Source organism: Gopherus flavomarginatus, chromosome 4 (assembly GCF_025201925.1).
Source record: "Gopherus flavomarginatus isolate rGopFla2 chromosome 4, rGopFla2.mat.asm, whole genome shotgun sequence".
NCBI lineage: Eukaryota > Metazoa > Chordata > Testudines > Testudinidae > Gopherus > Gopherus flavomarginatus.
Window position 1 is genome coordinate 204,173,030 of NC_066620.1, and position 6,738 is coordinate 204,179,767.

Genomic DNA, 6,738 nt, shown 5'->3' on the forward strand with positions numbered 1-6,738 from the left:
TAATTTATTTTACATTAAGTTTTTCACAAGTTTTTTTTTTTAAAGGATCCTGAAATTGGTGAGTGTCTGTAACACCTGAATAATCTTTGGGGTGATCTCGTCAGCCCCCTCTCCATCTTGATAGTGCTGGCTCTCTGCATGAGTCTATAGTTGTTCACTGACGTATTGAACATGGGTTGTTTAGCTGCTCTGCTTCACCATACAGAATAAATATTTAGTAGGCATTTCAGGTTCCGAGCCCAAAGGCAAAATTCCCAGTGGATTCCAAAGGGCAGCAAGCAGGTCCAAAACTTAGCTTATTCATAAATGCAAAACCAGGGATTTAAATCTCCAGTTTGGCCTCTGTTTTTGTTGTAGTTGAGTGGCTCACCATGTAGTTATCCTCAGAACATCCCTGTGAAATAGGGAAGCATTATTACCCTCATATTACAGATGGAGAACTGAAGCACAGAGGGATCAATTGACTTCCCAAGATTACACAGGAAATCTGTGGCAGAACCAGAAATGAGCCCAGGTCTTCTGGATCCTCGTCCAATGTCTTAACCACAGATTCCTCTTCCCTTCCCTGATGGGGATAGGCAATGAATAGGCTGGGTTCCTATTGGCCAAGTCCATGAATGATGTCAAGCACAGAGGAAGTTGAGGGTACTCAGAATTTCCAGGAACAATTTCAGCTTTGTGGGCATGACTTTAAATCTTGCCTTAAATTACAACTGAAAATGTGTTCAGTGGCTTCTGCCTACTCCCTAGTTTCTTCACATTCACAAATTCACAGCACAATGGCAGCTTCTTTAAGAGAGCTCCAGGGCTGGGCTAGCGGTGGGTAAGCATAGTGCATCGTCAGAGCTGTCTGGAGAAAGCTTTCACGACAGATTCCTGCTCTGTGCCTGGCTTACCAAATGCTACTAGACCCTCACTTTCAATAGAACTCAACTCCCTCAGAAATTTAATGAAGGAAAAATTGTTCCAAAGACGTACCAGATAGAGCTGGTCAAAAACTGGTCTTTATTTTTTCCATGAAAATTATTTTTTAAATAAATCTAATTTTTCTTCAAATGTTTTAATTTTGTTTTGTTTTTTGATGAAAATTCTGAAACAATTTTTTTTAAAATAATTGTTTTGGAAGGGGTGAAATCTAGCAAATAAAACAATGGGGGCGGGGATAATTTTCTCTTGTTTCCTCAATGGGGGGAAAAAGTCAGTGTTACTTTGTAACTTTTGCCATTTACAGAGAAGGTTAAAAATGAGTTACTTCTAAAAGTGAAGGTGTTTCTTTCTCTCACTTTTAAACTTACTTTTTCCTCATTTTTTTTTATGGAAAAAGTCAGGAAAAATTTAACAAACTGGAGACAAGATGGGCATTTTCCAACAATTTTGAAATGGAAAATATTGAAAACCTGTTGTTTTTCCTGAAATGTTTTATTTAGAATTAGTTAATTTTTTTTTACAGACAATATATTTTGAATGAAAATTCATTTTTGTATGTGAAAGCTTTTTTTTTTAACAAAAATAAAAATTCTGTCTGCTCTAGTAGTGTTTACACAACATTACACAAAAGTAAAGATGCGAAATACACATGATGTTACCATCCTTTTAACAAACACCTTTAAAGGGATGTGGCTTCTGTTTGTTACAGCAAAGTATCCATTTATAGTGAAGCTTAGGCAGGTGTGGTCTGCTCCTGCCTGGTTCATAGATGTCGATCAGCAGTCAGGTGGGTTCTCTCTAATAAGCACAGCCAAAATGGCTGCCAGAGCCAAAAGCCCAGTATATGAAACATGACAGCTGAGCTGTTAGGAACCCTCCCACTGCATGTCCTGTAAAAGTGGCTGCTGCCATATTAAAGAGGAAGGGAAGGTACCGAGAAGCTCCGCCATTGGGAATTGTATACAGCACCCCCTGCTAGAGAAAGTGAATGGACTTTGGAGGGGATAAGGGCTCTTGATGTGCTGATGCTTCTTCAGTTGCTCACTGGAACATTTTTCTAGCTTGGTTATACCAAGACACTGTGTTTATACTCAACAGGGGGAGGGATAGCTCAGTGGTTTGAGCATTGACCTGCTAAACCCAGGGTTGTGAGTTCAATCCTTGAGGCAGCCATTGGGGGATTGGCCCTGCTTGAGCAGGGGGTTGGACTAGATGATCTCTTGAGGTCCCTTCCAACCCTAATGATCTATGATTAGCATCCAGTCTGTTAGGTCTGGTCTGCACTACTACAGTAAATCAATCTAAGTGACACTACTTCAGTTATGAGAATAATGTAACTGAAGTTGATGTAGCTAGATCCACTTATCACTGTGACTACATCATGCCCTGTTAATGGGAGACGCTCTCCTATAGACTTACCTTATGATTCTTGGGGAGGTGGAGTGTGGTAAATCAATGGCAGAACTTGGCAGAAAGAAACGTACCTTTCTTTTTTGTGTGTGTGTGTGTGGGGGGGGGATCTCCACAATTGCCTCTCATCCTACTGTGAACCCAACAGGATTGATTATGGCTCCCAAGAAAACCAATGAACAATATGTTATTGTAAAGTTAAGGTCTAAACATACAAGGGCTATGAAAGTCAGAGATGACTCTGAAGTTCGCTTAGCCCTGGGTGAGACCTACAGTGAAATTACCCATGTGAATCAAATGAAGAAAAGGTTCCTAAATCCTTATTTTGTCTGCTTGTGCTTACAGTACATGTGGTTATATCTTGTCAGCTTTTAGTATTGGGTGGTCTTAAATATCATGTGCCTGGACTCATCAAAACAGTGAATTTTAAGGGTGGAGTTTTGATGGGTTGAATTTCCTTGAATTTGGATTTACTGGCTTGTGTTTAAATCAATTAACATGGCTTCAGGCAGGTTTTTCTTCCAAGCCCCTGTTGGAGCCTTGAAAGCGCGGGCATGCCATGCTCAGGCATGGAATCCTTCTTACATTCCATGGTGCAGTCAGCTTTCCTTCAGGCAAGGAAGCCTGGATTCCCTTGAGAGCCGTCATTCTACTCCCTGAGTAGCTGGAAGGGTTCCTGTAGAGCAGCGGGAAGTACCGCTCCTCCATGGACTCTCCTCTGTGGGCAAAGAGGAGGCTGCGGGGGTGGTTTTTGGTGTATGACTATATTTAGGATTTAAACCGTAACAGCAGCAAAGAAACCAAAGGGTCTAATATTGGGTCAAGCCAACGTCTATAAATCAGTGTCTGTGAATGTATAAACGGTTCATGCTTTTTGGAGAGCTGTTTGTTATTATGTGAGGGCTGGGGGAGGGAGCGGGAAGTACTTATTCTTGTCTACTGTCTTCTGCTCCTGACTCATTCTTACATTGTTCAAGTGAGCAATAAAGAACAGAAAACATGAATCAGCAGATTCAAGTAAAACATCTGTGGGCTGATTGCTCCATTCTGCCCAAGAAGCCTTGGTACAACTTCTTATGTGTGGACGGGGGTGAGGGACTGCAAGTGACCTTAAGCCTCCTGTATTCCAGGTCTGTTCAGTGACGTCCCCATTTGCCAGCAAACTCGAGCAGCTCCAATCTTGCTGTCGTGTCTTCATACTGCTTCCTGCCGCATCTGTGCGCATGGAACAGCCTGATCATTGCACCCCACTGGAGTCACTGGAAGAGCATTCGTGCTCAAGCAGCTGGCATCACAGGAGATGCTTCATATTTTGAGACTCTCTGGAGAAGTCACAGGTATTGAGGCCAATGATGTAGCCCCACTTGATCATTGCATCATGGCACCGGCCAGCTCCAGTGCAGAGTTGATTAAGGCAATGCCATATAGTCCAGGGCTGATCTGCAACAGGTGGTAGGTGCTCAAATGGCAGGAACTGGAGCATACAGACTGTGTGGTTGCTCTCTCCTTTTGTTTGCTGAAACTGAACCTTCGTCTGTTTAGGTGACAATGTGAGAGGTCTAACGGTGGCAAGTAAACTTTGTTGTAACTTCTGTGAACTCAATATTGGTGCTATATCATATAACAGATGTCTTGGATCTGTTCGTTGCCCTGTGTGCTCGACTCTGCTAGCAACCTCCTGGTGTATATCAGGAAGAGCAATATCTGCCAAGTTGGAGAGGCTGTTGATATGGGTAGGCTTAAGGTATTGTGTAATATAGTGGCTGGTGGTGTTAAGTACAGGGTCTAGTTTCTTTGCATCAGGGGATCATGCACACACTGCATAGCATATTCAGCAGAGAAGTAGTAAAGTGCCAGTGCTGTTGATCGCAGAGTGGACGGGTCTGTGCCCCACTGTGATGTGATCAGCTTGCTGAGAATTCTGTTTTGCATGTTACCCTTGGCTTTAGTTTTCTCTATGTGGGCATTACAGGGGAGTGTATGGGTTGCGAGTAACACCATGGTATATGGGATTTATGAAATGAGTAAATTTCATCCTGAGCAGCTCCAAAGAAAAGCCAGGAAAGCATGGGTAACAGTACTCCAGCCAAAACCCCTTTCTTCACTGATGCACCCTCTACCCTGGGACTATGTGAAGAGTGGAATAGAGGCATCCTTGCAACTCTACATCCCCAGAACATGTGGGTTATAGTCCCCAGGGATTATTTCTGCAGGGTTTACTGCCCCTTTTCAGCTCTGGAGCAGTGAAATGGAACATGGGTAAGGGGAAAATCAGGCCCAACATTTGTGACTAGGAACAGGTAAACTTACCCTCTGCACCTCTGAAACCTTTCCTGAGGTTCAAGTGTATTTGGATAATTTTCATTCCTAACCCTATACATTGTTGTGCATTTCAGCCCCTCCTGGTATTGCAGCCAGGATAGGCAGAAAAAGAGCCACAAAGGGAGGCTTTTCCAGCCTGGGTAGAAACGGGAAGTAATGTAAGTCTTGTGAAGATGAAAAGTTTGGAAACTTTGTTCAGGAAATAATATATTGTTCTTGTATGGTGCATTCCATTGGAGGAGCTCAGAATGCTTTACAGGCATGTATGAATTAAGCATCTCAACATCCCTGTAAGAAAATATTATCCTCTATTATATAGATGCTGAAATTGAGGGAGAGGGCTCTGACCAAGATTTATAAAACTGAATTTCTAAAGTCAGGCTTCTAAATTGAAATTTAGCCACCTAAATAAGTGACCTGATTTTCAAAAGTGCTGAGCATGGAGCAATTCCCATTATTTCCATGTGAGCTGCTGGATCCTAAGCATTTCTTAAAAATCAAGTAACTTATTTAGGAGCCTAACTGTGCCCACTTAAGAATTGTGGCTTAAGTTACTTGACCAAGGCCCCACAGCCAGTGTGCGGTAGATACCGAGTAGAGAACCCAGAGCTCGCAAAATTTCAGGTGCTTATTTCACTTTTATTCCATTTATCTGAGCCTCTTAGGACTGTAAAACTACCCTGGAAATCCATCTTGCTTCTGATCCTTCTAAAAATATCATCAGAAGAACTTTCTTCTAGGAGCTGGAAGCTTAAAGGTGGCTGCAATGCAAATCAGTGTATTATATGGGGACAAAAGGAAATTAATCAAACATTTTGAAATCTCAAAAAAAAAAAATAATGGTTCTGGCTGAGTAGTTTTGGTCAAAGATTTGGGTTAGTTCCTACTTCATATGACCCTTACCTGAGGATAAGATTTTCAGCTCTCCATTTCATCCCCTGGGTTGACCTTTCTCCACTTACAGTACATTTCAAAGTTTAACCTTTAGATTCATTTTTTGTTGATGCATGTTGTGGAATTGATGTGCGAAGGCCAATTGGGTGGTGTTTACAACATTTCTCTTTGTTACAGTGTTTGTGTGACAGATGTGATTCCACATTTCCATAAGGCATTTTGTAATTTATGGGCCCCTTTGTCAAAGTCACCAATCCATATGCAAAAGACATCTTCTCTCAGTTCAATAAAGGTTTTATTAATGTCATCACAGGATTTATGGTGGCTGTTTCACCAGGTGCAGCTGTTATTAGGCAATCTTGCCCTCACTGCATTTAAAAAGCATGAATTGATTTTAATCCAGTGCCAGGTATCTAGATCTCAAAGCAAGTGTTCACATCACAAGAACTACCACCACGACTGACTCTAACTGGAACCAGAGTTGGCACTTGCACCAGAAAGACCAAGGACTTGAATGAGTATGTGGATGGACCCACTCTTTCACCCCAGAGGAGGTCTCTCCAGGCCAGGAAGAAGGCATCTTGGTGAAACAGTGTGGGGAAAAGTTGTTCCAGCTGCATATATTCATATAATACAACCTCCCACTTTCATCTGTCTCTGTCCTGTAGATAAAGTGAGGACCTTGCTGCTCTGTAATGTTTGATTATTACATTATACACCAGGGCCGGTTTTAGGCCAATTCCCCCGATTCCCCCTAATTGGGCCCCACACTTAAGAGGGTCCCGTACCCAGCCAGAGCACGGCAAGCCTGTGGCCCCGCAACCCCGGCTGGAGCAGCGGCCAGAGTCCTGCAAGCCCTGTGGCCCCGCTACCCTGGCTTGAGGCCAGCCACCCCATGACCTGTTTCCCCAGTGAAGTGTGGCAATCCCCATGGCCCTGCTCCCTGGCCGGAGACCGGCCTGAGCATGGCAAGACCCGCAGCCCCACTTCCCCAGCCGGAGCGCTGGCCCAAGCGCAGCAAGTCCCACGGCCCCGCTCCCCTGACCGGAGCGTGGCAAGCCTCGAGGCCCTGCTCCCCCCACTAGCCCTGGTGACCCCATTAAAACAGGGTGGCAGCCTACTTTGGGGTCCCAGCCCACAGTTTGAGAACCGCTGGAATAATCCAAATGAAAAAGGCCTACTGAC